General features: G+C 40.2%; 1 protein-coding gene across 1 annotated transcript in view; it reads right to left on the bottom strand.

Moving 5' to 3' along the window:
- The window catches only part of CD82 (CD82 molecule), a 91,355-nt gene extending 73,530 nt beyond the window's left edge, over nucleotides 1–17,825 (bottom strand). The window contains exon 1 of the mRNA XM_058161710.1: nucleotides 17,687–17,825. The gene's annotated coding sequence lies outside the window, so the exon portion shown is untranslated. The remainder of the gene's footprint in view (nucleotides 1–17,686) is intronic.
- Between the last annotated feature and the right edge of the window lie 610 nt (nucleotides 17,826–18,435).

Below are 18,435 nucleotides of genomic sequence, written 5' to 3'. Positions count from 1 at the left end.
CTTGTGGGAATGTCTTCATTCTCAGTTGAAATTATGAATAGAAGGGAGAGAGCTGCACAATTCAATCGGCTGAACACTATCTTTCCAGCAGCACTACTGAAATAACAGATTCAGATTAGGTGACTGGTCTCTGATCAGGGCCAGCTTCAACATATCTGATGATAAAGCTGTCTCCTATACTGTTAACAAAGCAACAGTGTAGGCGGCAAGAAGAATGAAGAAGTAGAACCACTTTCTCAAATCAAGCAGGTAACTGTTGGCCTTCTTTAACAAGCTGTTACCCAAGGAGTTGGCAGTAAAATGGTGGGAGGATCTCAATTCAATTACCGACAAGAAGATATGCAACATTTTATGGGGCAGGGATATAATTATAAAAGAAGAGACTTGTTAATTTACTGTAGGTCTTAATCTTACTTACAGTTGAATGATTTTATTTAGAAAGATGATTATTCATGAATCAATCATCTAATCCAGCCCTGAAGACTGTCAACCCAACTTCTTCTAGAAGACAATCATCAAATAAGCTAAAAAAATAGAGCAAGTGGCACTAATAGTAAATCTGTATCAACTTTTTAAAACTGATTCGTTGTTTTTTAAAAAATACAGTACTTGAGTTTCATATGATTTAATAGTATTTTTTTCAATCATTTTGAGAAGTTGATGTGAAACACAATGTTTAGACCTAGAAACAGTCTAAACAAAGAAAAATATCATCTCTGGAATATAGCTTATATTTTTTAAAAAATGGTTTATTTTATTATTTTAGATTAGATGGCAAAAGCAAAATAAACTAGTCTCCTCATCAGCACAGGATATGGGGTTATGCTGGTTAATAAAAAAAAAGTTATATTATCTATTAGCCTAAATCTGCACCAAACAAGTTAAAAGAGATTGTTCAAAATATGGGATATGATGTCTAAAGCTATTTTCTTCTGGAAATCGAATTTATTTTAGAAACAATACTAAATCCAAAAAGTGCTCACATTCAAATAACAAAACTACAGCTTAATACTACTTAAATGAGCCTTATCCTTGTTTGTGTGGTCTAACTTTCTTGACCACATAGTAAAGAATTATTCTGTTGTGCTCAGAAACACCATTTAGAACTCCTTGAAATTACTTTAATTTAAACAAGGTAACTTCATAAACTACAGTTAACAACTTACTTTTTTAAATTTAAGCCCGTTGGATGTTACACAAAAGATTTTGGCTGAACAATAAGAAACCATATTTCATGGTTACAGAAGGGAAGAGGTTTGGAAGAAGACTAACCACATAATGCTAAACATAAACAAGTTATGTACAACCTAGGTACAAAACATCTTCGATGGTGTGACAATGAGCAAAAGCAGATTATAGTTTATCTTCATATTTTGCTTCCCAAAGATAGCTCGTTGGCCATAAATAAAAATAGCATGCTTATTTCTATAGATCACTAATATAAATCAGCAGGATTCTCATCTTCAGCAGTTTACTAGGGAGACTCCCTGGGAGGTTTAATGTGTGTATGTACAAACATTACATACATATGTACATATATACATAGTGTACATCCGTAGTGGGTTCCACTTACCTTCGCTACCGGTTCGGAACTGTGAGTGCTCGCACATGTTGCTTCTGCGCATGCACAGAACCTTCTGCGCATGCGCAGAGCATCTGTGATGACGTCCAGGTGGGCTTGCTGCCGCCACCACTACCAGTTCGCCCGAACCGGGGCGAACTGGTAGAAACCCACCACTGGTGTACATACACACATGCACATACATAAACACATGGATAAGAAATAATCCAATTTATTTTTAACACAATGAATCTATGAAAACCTTTTCCTGCCCAATCCTGCCCAACCATTTGAAGGTTGCACTTTCTTGTCATTCTTTGGATTTCACCCAAACTAAAAATGCAAACCTTACTCTTTCTAGATCAGACAGAGAAAGAAATGGAACTGAAGCTCCACACTGCCTGAACAACTGATTCACTGAAACATATAGTACTTCCCAGGCAGCCTTTACCTCAGTAATATGTTCAGAAAATAGTTCTATTTAACTCTCCAGAGGCCCAATTCAGAATATTCATATACACATGCAATAATATCAAAGTCTTTAAGTTAGCACGTAAAGAGAATTAGAACATTCTTAACAAGTTTCAAAAGATACTATTATTTTATTTTTTTGAAATATTTGGTTAACAATATGGATTATAATTCTAAAGAAAGAGACGAAGCCAATGAAAAATGCACTAAAGTATAATTGATGGAAATTAATACGGGCAAAATAAAATCAACCTTGTTGCTTAATACATTGGCATCTTTCAGGCACCAAGACTTGATTTCCTAATCAGGAGATGGTATTTCTGTTCATACAGAGCACAAACAAACAATCAAAAGTTACTGCAAAGGTACTTAAATCTGTTTTGGTACAAGACAATTACTTATGGCAATTTTTCCTTCCTATTAAGTTGGACTTTTATAAAATGATAAAAATTTATCCCTCCTCCTTAGAATAAAGTCTATCTTATTCTTCATTCATCCTATTTCTCAAGTTGCAGCTCTTTTCCCCTCCAAAAAATATATGTGATTAGCTGAGATCAATTGCTTAATTAATATGCAAGCCATCACTCTCTTCCTAGGCTACACTTTGCACTGTATCACCATTGTGAAGCAGAAGTAGAAGCTGATATTTTAGTTGGCCTGTGAACACAAACAGAAACTTGTATTCATAGGGCTTTATTTTGTGCCTACCAGGCCTTCCTATTTGCTTTTTCTTAAAGTTCCTTTTTCCTTATTCACTCCACAAGATGAATTCTGGTTTGGGGCCAGGCCATTGGCTGACTCCCATTATTATCCACTGCTAATCATTCAAGTTCTATTCTCAGCATCTGAGGGCAACAGCAAAATCAGGAAACCAGGAGGAGGAGAAGCTGCAGACCACAACACATGCTGCATATTAAATGAAGGATTCTTTTGTAGTGCCAAAAAATGCATGCATTACATTTCATTATATTACAACCACTGCTGATCTGGTACCATACTTTTATCGGATGCTCCTAAAACAATGAGTGCCGATCAGAAGGCTCTGAATACTGTGAATGAATTAGTAGAAAATTTCAGAAATGGAAATGACCTTAAGAGATACTTAAATCATTAAGCTGTGTCTATTTGCTGTCCCTACAGGTCACTTCCTCTTAATCTTGCATCTTTTGAGAGTTTCTTATGTCCTTAGAAGATTTCTGACACATCATCTTTTTACGTGAAAAAAAGATAATTTAGACCAATAAAGGAGAATATTTGTAGCTCAGGATTGAAATGAGGGCTAGCATTGATAATGTAACTATTTTGGGTAATTAAACCATAGGTGGGTTTCAGCGGGTTCTGACCAGTTCTGGAGAACCGGTAGTAAAAATTCTGACTGGCCCCACCCCCATCTATTCTCTGCCTCTCAAGTCCCAGCTTGCTGGATCCTGGATTGGGAAGGGAATGGAGATTTTGCAGTATCCTTCCTCGGGAGTGGGGAGGGAATGGAGATTTGGCAGTATCCTTCCCCTGCCACGCCCACCAAGCCATGCCATGCCCACCAAACCACACCCACAGAACCAGTAGTAAAAAAATTTGCAACCCACAACTGAATGAAACGTCTGCAAGAAGCCAACCAAGCTCAGATAGAACCAAGGTAACTTAGAATGTGCCACTTTTTCAACATCTGGCTGTGGAATTACAGACTGTGACAAAATTAGGATCCAGTTATTAAGCTACTTTCCTTAAATTAAAAAATTATTACTGTAAGACAAGCTTCAAACCCTGAGGAAACCAATACTAGATATCATAAATGATCCTGGAGTATTTGTAAACACATGCAGGATTGTTATATTATATTGTTATCTATTATCTTCTCATTCAAGTAGCTCAAACTAAATCCCTCCAAATTAGCACCACAGGCTGGCTTCTTTTCTACAACCATGAGAGTCTTTTCTTGTAGAGAAGCCCTCAAAGAGCCCACCAAGGTGGATGTTTTACCTGACACACTTCACAGGACTTTGTGCAGAAACCTGGAGCAAAGACTGAGGAGAGGGAAAGAAATGCTGCCTATTCCATAAATATTTGGAAAAATAGATTTGAAAGGGGTAGATAAATGTCTCCAGTCCAGAAGAACTTTCAAAGTAAACTACCTTCAAACTAAGCTAGCAAATAGCAGGGACTGTCAAAGTAATATTTTCAAAGTAAACTAGCAAATAGCAGTCAAACTGGCAAAACTTGGTGCTGACCATATAATTGGAGAGCTGAGTGATTCCAACCAAGCAAGTTTGGTCTAGAATTTGAGGAATGCATTCTTCTGCTAGAGGTGTGAGGAGGTATTTAATGCAATAAGCATCAGATTTCTACATAAGTGAATATTTTTTGACTGCATGCAGGCCTTTCAATAAAGAGGACTGTCTTGCAAAAAAAACCTACCACCCCAAAGACAAGAGGTTCAACAGGTTTCCAAAGCATCTATGTGAAGAAAAATGAAGTAAGCTTTTGGCAGCTTCTGCAGAGGAAGGTTGGGAGGGCAATCTCATGCCAGCAGCTTTGCCCATTTTATGACTGCATTAATGTATCACATGCACACTCCAAAGGGGCAGAGTCTGAGGTTCAACAACAAGACTTTCATCAATAGCAGGAAGTTTCTGTAAATCCCAAGAAAGCTATTCTAACAAATATGGAGCAAATAAAACAAAAATCTGCCACTCACATCATGATCCTAAGCCAAGTTATTGTTTAACAGCAAAGAATTAGCTGAAGAATTCATATTCGTCTTGTTTACACATAATGTAATGCCAGGATGTATGGAAATACATATTATGCCACACCCAAAACAAATGGTTTTACTGCTAAGCATTATGTGGAAAGCAGGTCAAAATATCTGTCTTGAGAAATAGGGGGCAAACTACAAAATAGTGCTAAGAAACATCTAAGTAAGCCTTTGAGTCAATATTGGTCTATATCAAGATCTCCTTAGTGCCACAACTCGTTGCAGCTACTCACTGCTCCTTCATCAGTTCTTCATTTGGAAAATATTTATAAGCTAGCCAAAAATCTGGGAATTATTAAATAATTAGCAGAAGCTAAAATTGGTTCATACTGTTCCCTGCATGGAAAGAGGGAAATTTTGCTCAGCCAATTGTCTTTTCCACATGCATCTTTTATCAACTGCCACATGAAGTTCATTTTCTTCTACTACTTGCTTTCTCAGCATCTTTCAAGAATATTATTTCATTTTTACTGTTGGTCCCGACTGTCCAGTTGATGGTCGTTGGATGCAAAGTAACATTGCAAGCTTTCTCTCCTCATCTATAGAGTTTGTATATTCCACTCATTTCTTGTATTAAAACTTGCTGGATACGTGCTTAGAAATTTACAATCCTGGACCACAAAGCAATATTCTTCCTCAGAACAAATGACAGATGTTTAGAAGCTTTATGCGTTCCAGTTGGAAAACCCCAAATTTTACAACTGGAAAGCAGCAAAATCATAGCAATTATGAGTTATTTTTAAAAAAACAGGAAGATGCAGATGCCTCTTTCCCCTAATACAAACACCTATGAAGATTCACACAAGGAGGTTAGGACAAAGAAATAACATCAGAGTACAGCCACTCAGAATAGTGGACTCCTATCTCTTCAGCCCCCACCCCACCCCGATTAAAAATCTACTAGTATTTGATAGATATATAGCGTCAGAATATATTTTTTTCTCTTTTTCAATAGCTACATATGTTTTACAATATGTCCTGGTCACCCCTTTTTTCAAGTTGTGCTATCTATCATCAGACCCCTTTTAGATGTGAGCACTATAAATCAATCGCAAAATTAATATAGTAAATGAGCAAATGTGTCTCAAATCATGTCAGCCTCTCTTTCAGTTCTGAAGGCCCCATTTTAGTGATGTCATCAGCACCATATTGCCAATCCCTACCTTGTTTCAATGACCCTATATCTCATCTCTTCCCTTCATCTTGCAAAAGCTAACCGAGCATTCGTGCATTTATGAATAGGAAAAATGGCTAGAATGCAGTACTACAGGCTACCTCTGCTGACTGACTGCCATTCGGAAGTTTGATTCTCACCAGCCGAGGTTGACTCAGCCTTCCATCCTTCTGAGGTTGGTAAAATGAGGCTCCAGATTATTGGGGGGCAATATGCTGACTCTGTCAACTGTTCAGAGAGGGCTGTAACGCATGAGTCTAAGTGCTATTGCTATTTACAAGGGCTTGCTGTCTGCATGGTGTATCAACCAGAAGTTGTGTTTTTCTGACGCTCTGCTATTCTAGGAATGCTGCATATATGCATAAAACATTATGACATATTGGCAATCAGACTGAACCTTTGGTGTCTCCAGTTTAAAAAGGAATAGACATGGATGAGATTCTGGAAAATGCTGCCAAAGAGGGGAAACATGCTGCATATAGGCTGAATGTCTCTGTGACAGAAGGGCCCCCTCATCCTTAGCCTCTAAGTGGCCAGAGAGGTTTTTGTCATAAGCAGGTTGAAGTCATGTGGAATAACAAGTTTCTCCAGACTGTTACCTTTTTCTAAGATTCACCATATCTGACTCATTGTTTACTGCAATTGATCTGAGCTATCCTCAAGGCCTCAAAAAAAGAAAAAGGTTTAAAGGCAGAGATGAAACATTTCCAGAAGTGACAGACTGGGTTTTTTTGACCTTTCCCTGGGAGTGGAGGGGGGGAACTACTGAAAAAGCTGAAGTTTATGCAGGCACTCATTTGTAACGATCAAACATTTTTTAAAAAGAAAACACTTTTCTCTAAAATGAATCATCTGTACCTTGGCAGAAATCACTGCCATTTGGATTTTTCAACGGCATGAATTTTTCCTTAAAACATTCTTCTTTCTTCTCTGTCTAAACTTCCATATCTGTAGATAATATAGTAAGAACAATTTCTTCTACTAGACACACCAAAGCAGCGTTCACTTCACACATTGTGTAAAACCATCATTTGCTGATACAATTGGCAGAGTCCAAAATACCTCGCTAAGCCATGTTTTACAACCCAAAATGACTAGGTTCAAACTGCTACTAAGCCTAAATCAAACACTCTCTAATTGCACAACTATGAAACCAAACTGAAGGGTGTTTATAACGGAGTACAGAGGTGTGTCATTAGGAACAAATGCTGCCAAGTTTACGATTTTGTTTAGCAGGCTGTCTTTTCCATAACAATATCAGTGCACAGAGTGTTTAACACAGGAATGCAAGCCAAATGAAGTCCATGCAAAAAAATGACGACAATCAATGTTTTGAAGGTAGTTTGGAACAAATGAAGAGAAAGGGGATACAAATAGCACAAAATTCACATTTTGAATTTTAACACCATTTTAACGCATAGGTCCATCTATCTCCATCTACTTTCAATAATTTCTGACTACCCTGTATAATCAGACTGACTTGACATGCTGCAAAGGGAGAGGTCTCCAGAGCCAACTCGCCATAGCCAACTCACCATGGCCAACTCGCCACAGCCAACTTGCCATGGCCAACTTGCCACAGCCAACTTGGCGCCGTGGCCAACTCGCCATGGGACAATTCGCAGTTGGATAAGAGTTAGACTAATATCAAAGAAAGGATGCAAAAGGAGGGACAAAACGTTAGCCATGGCAAGTTGTCCTGCAGCAAGTTGTCCATGATGAGTTGTCCATGGTGAGTTGCCTGTGGCAAGTCATCTCATTCCATGTTCCAGGTTCTATGTAACAAATTGTTGTATTTTGTTAAAAGAGACCCAAGAAATAAACCTTCTCTGTTTCAGCATTCACTCTCTAGAACAGCACCCTCCCAGAAATCTCTTAAGGCCCCTAGCCTGCATTTGTTCTAACAGTCCTTAAAGGCATATTTTTTCTTACAAACATGGGTGGGTGGTAGGATTCTTATGAGAATATTTATGTTAGGTTTTATTCTTTATTGCTCTGTCTGGACATTATTGTTCTTGTTTGTATTATTTTTGCATTTTTTTTCAATGTTCTATGCTACTCAGAATCACTGTGGAATCCAGCATTGTTATACTGTACATAGCTGGGTAAATATACAAACCAGATTTTTAAATGGAGGAATATATCTCATTGCTTGAAATGTATACCCTTTACCCCAATGGTCTCAGCTGCTGACTGAAGTCAGAGAACTGCATGCACAGGAAATGTTTGTGAATGTTACAAGGCATAGCTTTGGCTGGTCTTCAGAGGGCACAGTACACAATAGTCACAGAAGCAGCCAAAGTCAGCTTGAAATCTGACCCCAAACTATCTCTCTTTTCGGACCTCAGTTGGCTTTTCCATGTAGTAGAAGTTAGATACACACCAACCTTAAAAACACAGTAATAACAGAGGCAGGAAAAAAAACAGTTGGCAGAAATCCTAAATTTTGTGAAATACAGTTCACACCATAGGCCAGCTATTCCCAGCCCTTGAGACAACAATTGTGCTGAGACGACAAATTCCCAGAGTAATCAAAGTCGTTGTTTCAGTCAGCATGAGAACTCCAGCCTCAATGAATCTGGAGGGCACTGCATTAGCTTAAGAGCAGAGACCTCTTCAGAGTACACAGTACACAGCTTGACCTACTGTAGTTTACTACCTCTACTAGAAAAACAAGTGGAACATAAAAAATTAAGGTAAATTACTTGAGACCAAAATAGAAACCTGTGGCTGAAGATTTTATGCAACGCTGATTCCCCCCATTCACACTGGTAAGTAGCCAAAATCTTCAAACTCAGGATGTCAAGAAATCTCACCATGCAGGCCAGAAAAAGTTTAATGTAATTTCAGGTGGGAGAGAAGAAGCAGTACTTCATATACCATGCTTGACTCACGGTTTGCATAACCATGGTTTGTTGAATAGACCACAAATGTCGGGATTCACACTTTACATTAAGTCACAACATTTACAACCACAGCAGCCGAGTTCACCCATCACAGTATGCTGAAACCAAATAAATGCTGTTTGAACCTTGCCAGTCTTTTAATCTGAACAGCATTGTTTTCAGGTAACCAAGAACATATATTTGGGGTCCTCGTATGTCCAGTACCCAGAACACTGGTCCATCAAGCTCCTGCCTACTCCTCAATCCATGCTTGCAATTCAAGTAAAGTCAGTAATGCAATATTACAATTCCCAAAGTATCACTGTATCTAGACAGGTATTTCTAAGCAGCAAAATCCTTTTCTAGGATAAGGGAACAGAGACTGAAGACTGGCAAGGAGAAGCAACATGAAAGCTGACAATGAAAAGAGAGTAAAATTCCATAACTCACTTCTTGGTGCTGGGAGGAACAGGGAGGATTGGCTGCAATCCTTCACTCATCTGAATTGACATACCACTCAGTTCTCATAGGCAGATGCAGCAGCCTTGGCAACAATACATGCAGGATGCCAGGATCTTAATAGTATGAATGCTGCCTATGATTAAGATACCTGCCAAGTTCACCTGTGGCTTGTTCTCTCTTTTAGACTTTAATTCACAATGATGAATTAAAAGAACACAAACATCCCTTATGAATAATGCAGACCCCATAGGCCTTTTTACAACTGAATATAAAGTGTAAGATGTATATGCGGGAACAGGAGACATCGATATACATTGTTTCCAAGGTGCTAGAGATGGTCTTGTTAAAGACGTACAAAAGATGGGAGAATATTATAGCAAATTTGTCTGGGTGCATAACTTCATTCCATTGCAATGCTCAAGTTGAAAAGATTAACATTTACTTAATGGAATAGCAATTCTGTCCACCTAGCAGTTTGAAAGCATGCAAATGCAAATAGATTAATAGGTACCACTTCCGTGGGAAGTTAACAGCATTCCATATGTCTTTGGCATATAGCCATGCTGGCCACATGACCATGGAAATTGTCTTCGGACAACATTGGGTCCCTTGGCCAAGAAACAGAGATGAGCACCATGTCCTAAAGTTGGACAGGATTGACAGGGATACCTTTACCTTTTAACAGCATCCAGCCCTGTGGAAAGTGGGTTTTGTTTTGTTTCTTGGCACTTTCAAGCCAGTGTTGACTGCTGGCAGTTGCCTGGATTAGTCCCTGCAGTTTTCTTGGCAAGGTTTTTGGGAAATGGTTCGCCCTTGCCTCCTTCCTAGGGCTGAGAGAGAGCAAGTGGCCCAAGGTCACCTAGCTGGCTTTGTGCCTAAAGCAAGACACTTAAGGTGTCCTGGTTTATAGTTTGATGCCTTAGCCTACCAAACTAGTTTGTGAAAGGGTTAGGGATTTTTTCCCCTCTATTTTGACATAAGTCACAGTTTAAACAAACTGCAACTCAAATCACTTATTAGAAAGATTCTAGCTTTGGGATTTTGTTGTTGTTGTTAGTTGCAAAGTCATGTCTGATGCATCACGACCCCATGGACAACGTTCCTCCAGGCCTTCCTATCCTCCACCATCCTCTGGAGTCCATTTAAGTTCATGCCTACTGCTTCAATGACTTCATCCAGCCACCTCATTCTCTGTCATCCCCTTTTTCTTTTGCCCTCAATCTTTCCCAGCATTAGGCTCTTCTCCAGTGAATCTTGGGATTTTGATCTAAAATCTTCGGGATTTTAGATCAGCTTAAAGGTAAAGGTTCCCCTCGCACATATGTGCTACTCGTTCCTGACTCTAGGGGGCGGGGCTCATCTTCATTTCAAAGCCGAAGCTCCAGCACTGTCCAAAGACGTCTCCGTGATCATGTGGACAGCATAACTAAATACCAAAGGCACACAGAACGCTGTTACCTTCCCTCTAAGGATGGTCCCTATTTTTCTACTTGCATTTTTTACATGCTTTCAAACTGCTTGGTTGGCAGAAGCTGGGACAAGTAACGGGAACACACCCTGTTAAGCGGCACTCGGGATTCAAACCACTGAACTGCTGACCTTTCAACTGACAAGCTCAGCACCTTAAGCCACTGGGCCACTGCATCCCAGTATTAGATCAGCTTAAGCCTACATTTAACATAGCTGCAGTGTTATTTGTCATCCTTATGCTGTTTTGTTTAAAATGCTGCTGCTGTGGGATAGACTGCTGCAATATGTAGATCCACTTCTTCCACCAGGATTTATATTTTATACCAAAACTGAGAGGTTCGGCTTAGATAGGATATTATAATTTGCAGTTTGGTTAGATCACAATATGAAAAACTAATGTCTGGAGTCACTCAATAATGACTGCTTTACTGTTCATTGCACGAAATAAACATTTTCTTACTAACTTGAAATATTCAGATTGCTACAGAGAACGGTACATGTATATGCAATAATCAAGTATCAAGATTGATACAATCAAGATTGTAACACAAACTTGTCCAGCATGTCTGTTAACATTAAAATTCCTTTTATATCTTTTGGCAAGATGATGCTACTATATAAGTTGTAGCCCCAATATAACTGTTGCCCTGTGGAAGGACCCACAGGGTAACAACTGTCCTATGGTATATCTGAAATCCTCAAGAAAAACAAAAGTTTTATTTCCCTTTCTGATGAAGCAGACCTGCTTCTATAGCAATTGGTTTCCATGTAAGAACTGCCTCTGACTCACCACTTTATATCGCCTGTAGATAATTTGAAGGATTACAAACCAACTTCTCTGGAATGGGTCAGCTGAGAATGCTTATATTTTTTATGAGGTTTTGCAGAAAGCTAGTTTCTGCCTTGCATGTTAATGATCCCTTTGTATGTATAGTTTCAGAAAATTACTTGTTTCCTTTTGAACCTTCCAAGCTTGGCCTAAGTCCATCCATAAAATTGCAAGCCATTAGTTCCTGAAGTTTCCATTTCAGTGTTATGCCTATTTTGCATGTCGGTATGCCCAGCCAAGAAGCATCCAAGACTACAATAGCAACAAAACAAAAGACAAAAAGTGCAAGCCAACCTCATTCTCATGGCATACAATTTACATAGTTCTTGCCACTATAATCTGAGACAGCAAGGTAGAGTTTTTGATCAGAAAATGTAAATGCACCCACAAATGAAAGCCATTTACAAGATTAAATTGAAGAGACAGTTTAGTTAGTACTTTCAAGAATTACCAAATGAAAGCATGTAATTTGCATGTGGTGATCCAAATCTACAGGGAAAAATATTATTTCTACTGAAGCATATAAAATTCTAGGCAAGGATGCTTTACTTCTTCAAGGCACAATTCTCCACATTAAAGTATTTTGAGAGCACCCACACCCATCATCTAGGTTGCTATGATTTACTAGATTTATATCCCATGTTTCTTTAGGATTTCAAGGCAGCCTACAAAGGCCTTTCATTTCATTTTATCCCAACAACAATCCTGTGAGGTAAGTTGGTCTGAGAAACAATGTCAGGGCCAAAAATCACCCAATGAGCTTCCATACATGAGAGCAAACTTGAACTAGAGTTCAATACCAAAACCAATACCTTAACCACTATATCTCATTAGTAAGTAAAAAGGAATATTAGGATAGGGACAGTAGGCATGCAGGTGCTCTTATGCATGCCCCTTACAGACTTCTTAGGAATGGGATGAGATCAACAGTAGACAGTTTAAGCTTAAAGTTTTGGGGAAGAAACTACAGAGTCAGGTAGTGCATTGCAAGCGTTGACCACTCTGTTACTGAAGCTATATTTTCTGCAATCAAGTTTGGAGCGGTTTACTTTGAGTTTTTATCTATTATTGCTCATGTGGTTGAAGCTGAAGTAGTCATTGACAGGTAGGACATTGTGGTAGATAATTTTATGTACTATGCTTAGGTCAGATTGAAGTCTGCATAGTTCTAAATTGTCTAAGCCCAAAATTTGGAGTCTGGTGACATAAGGCATTTTATTATATGGGTAGAGGAGTGGAGGACTCTTCTCGAAAAATATCTCTGGACTCTCCCAATTGTATTTATGTCCAATATGCAGTGTGGGTTCCAGACAGATGAGCTGTATTCAAGAATTGGTCTAGCAAATGTTTTGTATGCTCTAGTTAGTAGTACAATATTACCAGAGAAGAAGCTACGCAAGATTAGGTTAACAACTCTTAATGCCTTTTTGGCAATGTTTTTACAGTGGGTTTTGGTACTTAGATCTTTAGAAATGAGTACTCCAAGGTCCTTGACAGAGTGAGAGTCATCTATAAGGTCATGTCCATCTAATTTGTATTTTATGTTTTGATATTTTTTTTGCCAATATGCAAGACAGAGCATTTGTTGTTTGAGATTTGAAGAGCCACTTGTTAGGTGACTTGTATTCCACAGGATGAGAACAGGAAGGAAGTAACAGATTTTAGAGCTACGAAGACAAGAGTTATATTTTAGGAAGTAAATCCTAATTTCTTAATAGCCTCTGCCAATTCTTCTCATTCCTTGCAGAAGAATCCATTTTATTTATATATTTAAAGTATTCCTGGCCTAGCAAAAATTTCCATTTTATCCCAAATCTTAAACATGACAAGAAAGTCTCCTAAGCAACCTGAAAAAGATCCCCATCTACATCAACACAATGACATCCTTTTCTGAGCTATAGTTACATAGGACTATAATCCATTAAGCACCTAATCACCAACATTTCGATCAAGATGGATCAGGAAAATCTTAAGAGGTGACTCAAACTGGGTCAAGAGAACAATCATATTTTGACTACAAAATGTACCAGCTCATACAATTATTTGCCCAACTTAATTGGTTTATCACTCTGAGCAAGTGAAACTTCCCTTGAGAAAGCTGCCTTTGTTGGAACTTTATAAACCACTCCTTCAGTTGTTGTGATAAATAATGACCATAACAAAGTTTTGTCCTAGAGACCAATCAGAATAGTGCTGCTGTTGCATTCCAATTGCCCTAAGAAGCCCCTAACAAATCTCTATATATGAGACCCAATCTTGGAGTGCCTCAATTTCTTCATACCTCCAAATTACAAATGGCACACAAACCTAGGCCAAATATTACACTGTTACTTCAGAGGCTCATGTACATTAGGCCACTTCATTAGCAAAATATGATTGTCAGACAAATTCAATGTATCACCAGGAGACACCCCTAGCTGAGACAAGCTTGGAAGACAGGGCAGGTGGAGATATTCAGAGATGTGTGCCTCAACATACATCTTCTGCATCACACCTAAGGCTTTTTTAATAGTATAGTTTCAAGGCCAGGCCCCTTTGTTCATTTTTCCTTTTCAACTTATTACATACAATCCCCCAACCCCACACCTACATCTAAAATGATGATTTCAGGGATTATTTTTCACCCCTCTCCAAATAGCCTCAGACTCCCAACAGCCAGCTATTATGGCAATTATGAACTTTCAGCCTGGTACCAGTACCATCAGTCTACAATTTGAAGATTGTCTGTATTTACCAACTCTATGGCAAAATAACCTACTAACTCTCCACACACATATACACACTCCAGAAGGCCCAACCATGCAGGACAGCAAACGCTTAATTGAATGGGTACACTTTTATCCTGAAAGAAAAAGAGGCCACTGGGGAAATGATATATTGTAATTGTTACTCCTCTCTTCCTCCAACCCCCACTCCAAAGAAAGATGGAGGTTGAAAAAAAAAAGTAAGAGCAAGACCTTTCATCAAACCTTGGAATTTCCCTTTTTTTATTTTATTATTTATTTATTATTATTATTTTTATTATTTGCATTTATATCCCACCCTTCTCAGGGCGGCTTACACTATGTTAGCAATAGTCTTCATCCTATTTGTATATTTATATACAAAGTCAACTTATTGCCCCCAACAATCTGGGTCCTCATTTTACCTACCTTATAAAGGATGGAAGGCTGAGTCAACCTTGGGCCTGGTGGGACTAGAACCTGCAGTAATTGCAGGCAGCTGTGTTACTAACAGACTGTCTTACCAGTCTGAGCCACAGAAGCCCTTGCCCATCCAGTTTCCCAAGATCCTCCAGTTTTCTGAAGACAAAAAATGAAGTGATTCAACAAACAAAGCAAAAATGTAGATCATCACTAGATGGCAACAAATAGTTCCCAGCATCAGAGGAATCAAAGTTGTTCAGAACTTTGTAGGCCCAATATGGCAGGTCTGGTGTAGAGCCAAGAAGCAAACACCTCTGTTGTACACTTGATTTGCTTTATTCTGTTTATTTATTTTTACTCTGCTTTATTCTCTTTATTCTTTATATGTGGATTTGGCCCTCCAGTTTCATTTTCTCATTTATTTCCTCTTACTCCAAATACTTAGAACTTTCTGCCACATGGCAGCTGTTTTACATATTAAACCATCCTTTATTTTAACCATAATGTATTGAACATACAGTAATAATTTTATTTATATACAAACCATGATTTACCAATCCTGACTAGGTTGTTACATCCCACAGTGCCAAAAATCAAAGAACACTGAGGCACCTATCAAAAAAACAGCTAAACTAACTTAATTTTAGCATATGGGAATCCTATCTCGCAGTGTTCATATGTTGTGTGAAACGATATAAGGAGATTGCTTACTTTTGATTTAATTTTTATCAATTGCAGTAGCTGGTTTTGAAATCTTGATCTCTGATTTATGAATTGGAAACTTCAGTGAATCAAGCAATCCTGATTTAGCTTCTGTGAACCCGGCAGGCAACAAAACACAAAAAGTTTGCCACTAAGAAACAACCATTTTCTCACAGGTAGAAGATCTCCAAGGTCCCTTCCAACCTTATTATATTGTGTTCTAAGATAGCAGAAGAGATTCTACCCAGCGGTCCAAATCTTTCCTACTGTATTATTCAAAGTGATAGGATAGTGAGCAAAACGGCTGCTCTTTCAAAAAGAGAGCTGTCACATCTATACATTTGCTCAATCCTTATGAGATTCTCTAACCTTCTCAGTAAGAGTTGAGAAAGCAATAGTACAGTTGTTCAGCCATTGCTTACCTCTCTTTCCCTCTCCCCTCTTCCCCCAATGCAGTGCTTTCCAGGTGTGCTGCACTAAAACTCCCATCATCCCTGTTGAATGATAGGTAATTAATATCTGACGTAACACCAGGCCACCAAGTTGGGAAAACTGGAATATCTGCATGCTCAGTCTTTCTCTTTAGACAAGGAAGTAAAAAGCTTAGTAGAAAATGACGGAAAAGAAGTTGCTTAGTTGCTCACTCTCCCTCCATGTTAAACTGAGCATTCTACCTGATGACTCACCTTTTCAAGCGATAATGAGGAGAGGTGGACAATTTGAGTTTAGCACATAGTTCCAAGGGGCCAGATGGCTACTTCTGTGATGAACTAGCCTCTAAAATGCCCTGCCTAGAGAGGGTATAAGCAGGATGAGATGGCTGCAGAATGCAGAAGTCATTCTCCATACTGAGATGCCCCAGAGAGTGAGCAAGCAAACACAGCTATCTATTGTTTGCCTCCCTCCTTGCTCAGCCAGGAGTAGAGAAAGAAACCTGGGAATTTCCAGCCTTGGGCAGAGGGAACCTCCCTGCCCTTCTCAGTTGTCAGTAAAAAGGAGCACCTTGTTCTTTATTAGTGGTTAGCCTCCCAATCAGCTGTTTTACCTTCAGGAGGAGAGTGTGAAGCTCAAAAGCCTATTTAACATACGATGGCCTCAAAACTGACTTGCTTGCTTTTCATTCACCGCTGGAGAAAGCAAGAAGCCAACACTTTGGCTTCAGCAATTTGGCAATTTGTTGGACTTCAGCCTTCATGTTCAAATAGCAAAGAGGGTGTTTGTGTGTGGGGGGGGTGCACTTGCTTTTATGGGAGAGCTTTTCTGACAGTCACTGAACCCACTCCCTTCTTACACCCTGAGTAACAGCCAGACAGCTTCCAAAAGCTACTGCTAGTCAAGGAAGAGGTTTAGTGTAAAAGGAACCCACCAGTTTCCCCACAGGAAGGAGGGAGTTCCCACCAGCCCTTCTTCAAACCAGTACTGTTTACCTGGAAAATCCCTTCTTTTCTCAAGTGGAACCATTTCCTAGCAATGCCTCTAATGCCAGGAACAGTCTTCACCTACTGAACTTCTGCTTGTCTTGCTACTATTGTCCAGAGAAGCAGAGCCAAAACAACACAGCCTGAAAACTATTTAGGGGAGAGGGAGACTTTTCTCTCCCTCCTCCCCTGAAGAAACAGTCTATTGCCCTACCCAATAAATTATAAATAATCGAGCTTCGGATCCTCGGGAATAGCAAAAGGACCCGACAAGAGGCCTCCGGATTTTTTTTAAAAAAAATCAGTTGTCAAGCTGGCTCTCCGAAATGGAGACGTGGCCCCTTCTCCCCCTCCTCTCTCTCATCCCAGGCCCCTCGAAACATAAATCATTGCCCTACACAATCCTTGGATGTCTTCAGCGCGCAGCCAAAAAAAAAAAAAAAAACCCGGGAGAAAAAACTCTGCTCAGGGAAAGAAAGAAAAAAAGATCCACCGTCATGTGAGAATACTCAGACACGGGATCTATCAGCTCGAAAATAATAAGGGGGGGGTTAAGAGAGGGAAGACGTACGGAAAAGGCAAAAGCGACGGAAGATCCTGAGGAGGAAACTGAACGGGAGGCTCTCCTTCGGTTCAGTTGAGCCCCCCACCCCATAGGAAGCAGCAGCGGCGGAGGCCAGCAAGGGCAGGCAAGCCCCACTTCGCGGACCCCGTCCGTCCTCGCTGCCCGCCACCCCAAAACCACGAAGCCCCGCAATCCCTCAGCCCAGAACCCCCCCTCCATGCAGGGGCAGCAACGACGCCCGGCGTTACCTGAGACAGAAGCCCCGCCGTGCAACGAAAGCGCCCTGGCTAGCCTCGCGGGCTCAGAAAACAACGCGAGTCGAGGTGGCTTCGGCTCCGCTTGGCTTCGATTCTCAGCCCCAGCTGCTTTCAGTCCGCTCGGGAGGAGGAGGAGGAGGAGGCGGCGGCAAGGGCCAACCTCTGGGGCAGCCCAGAGACGCCTTCCACGTTTTAACCCTCGCTTGCCCGAAAGCAAAGGCAGCCCAGCAACTCCTCTCATAACCTGGAGGCCAGGGGGAGGGAAGTTGAACGGCACGCCTTATTTTCCACGTTTGACTTGAAATGCTGCCGATCGGGTGTTTCACAAATACCGGCGGGACCTCCGTCTGCCCCCGCTCGTTTGCTTTCTTCCTTTGGATCAATCAGGTTTTTCCAGTATTTGCTCACAGCTGCGTTTTCGCTTCTCCCGTGTTAGATGTCTAGCACGGGGATTTCTGATCCCTTTACTTACATGCGTGGGTATTTCAGGGTAAGCCTATTGCTCCAAATGCCCCCCCCCACGGGCCTCGTGGTCGCAGCTTGCGCTGAACTACGCGCGGGCAGAATAAATCGTGGTTAGCTAGATGACACTCTGCTGCGCTCTTGGATTTTCCAGGCTTATGATCCAGATTCATTGCCCATGAGCTAAACCAAGTAAATAGCGAAAATACAGGGACCCGCCCCCCCCAAAAAAATCGCCTTTTCGGATAACCAGGAGTTACGATCAGTGGGGTGCGGGA

This window comes from Ahaetulla prasina, chromosome 1 (genome assembly GCF_028640845.1).
Source record: "Ahaetulla prasina isolate Xishuangbanna chromosome 1, ASM2864084v1, whole genome shotgun sequence".
NCBI lineage: Eukaryota > Metazoa > Chordata > Lepidosauria > Squamata > Colubridae > Ahaetulla > Ahaetulla prasina.
This window is presented reverse-complemented; position numbering and strand designations above follow the sequence as displayed.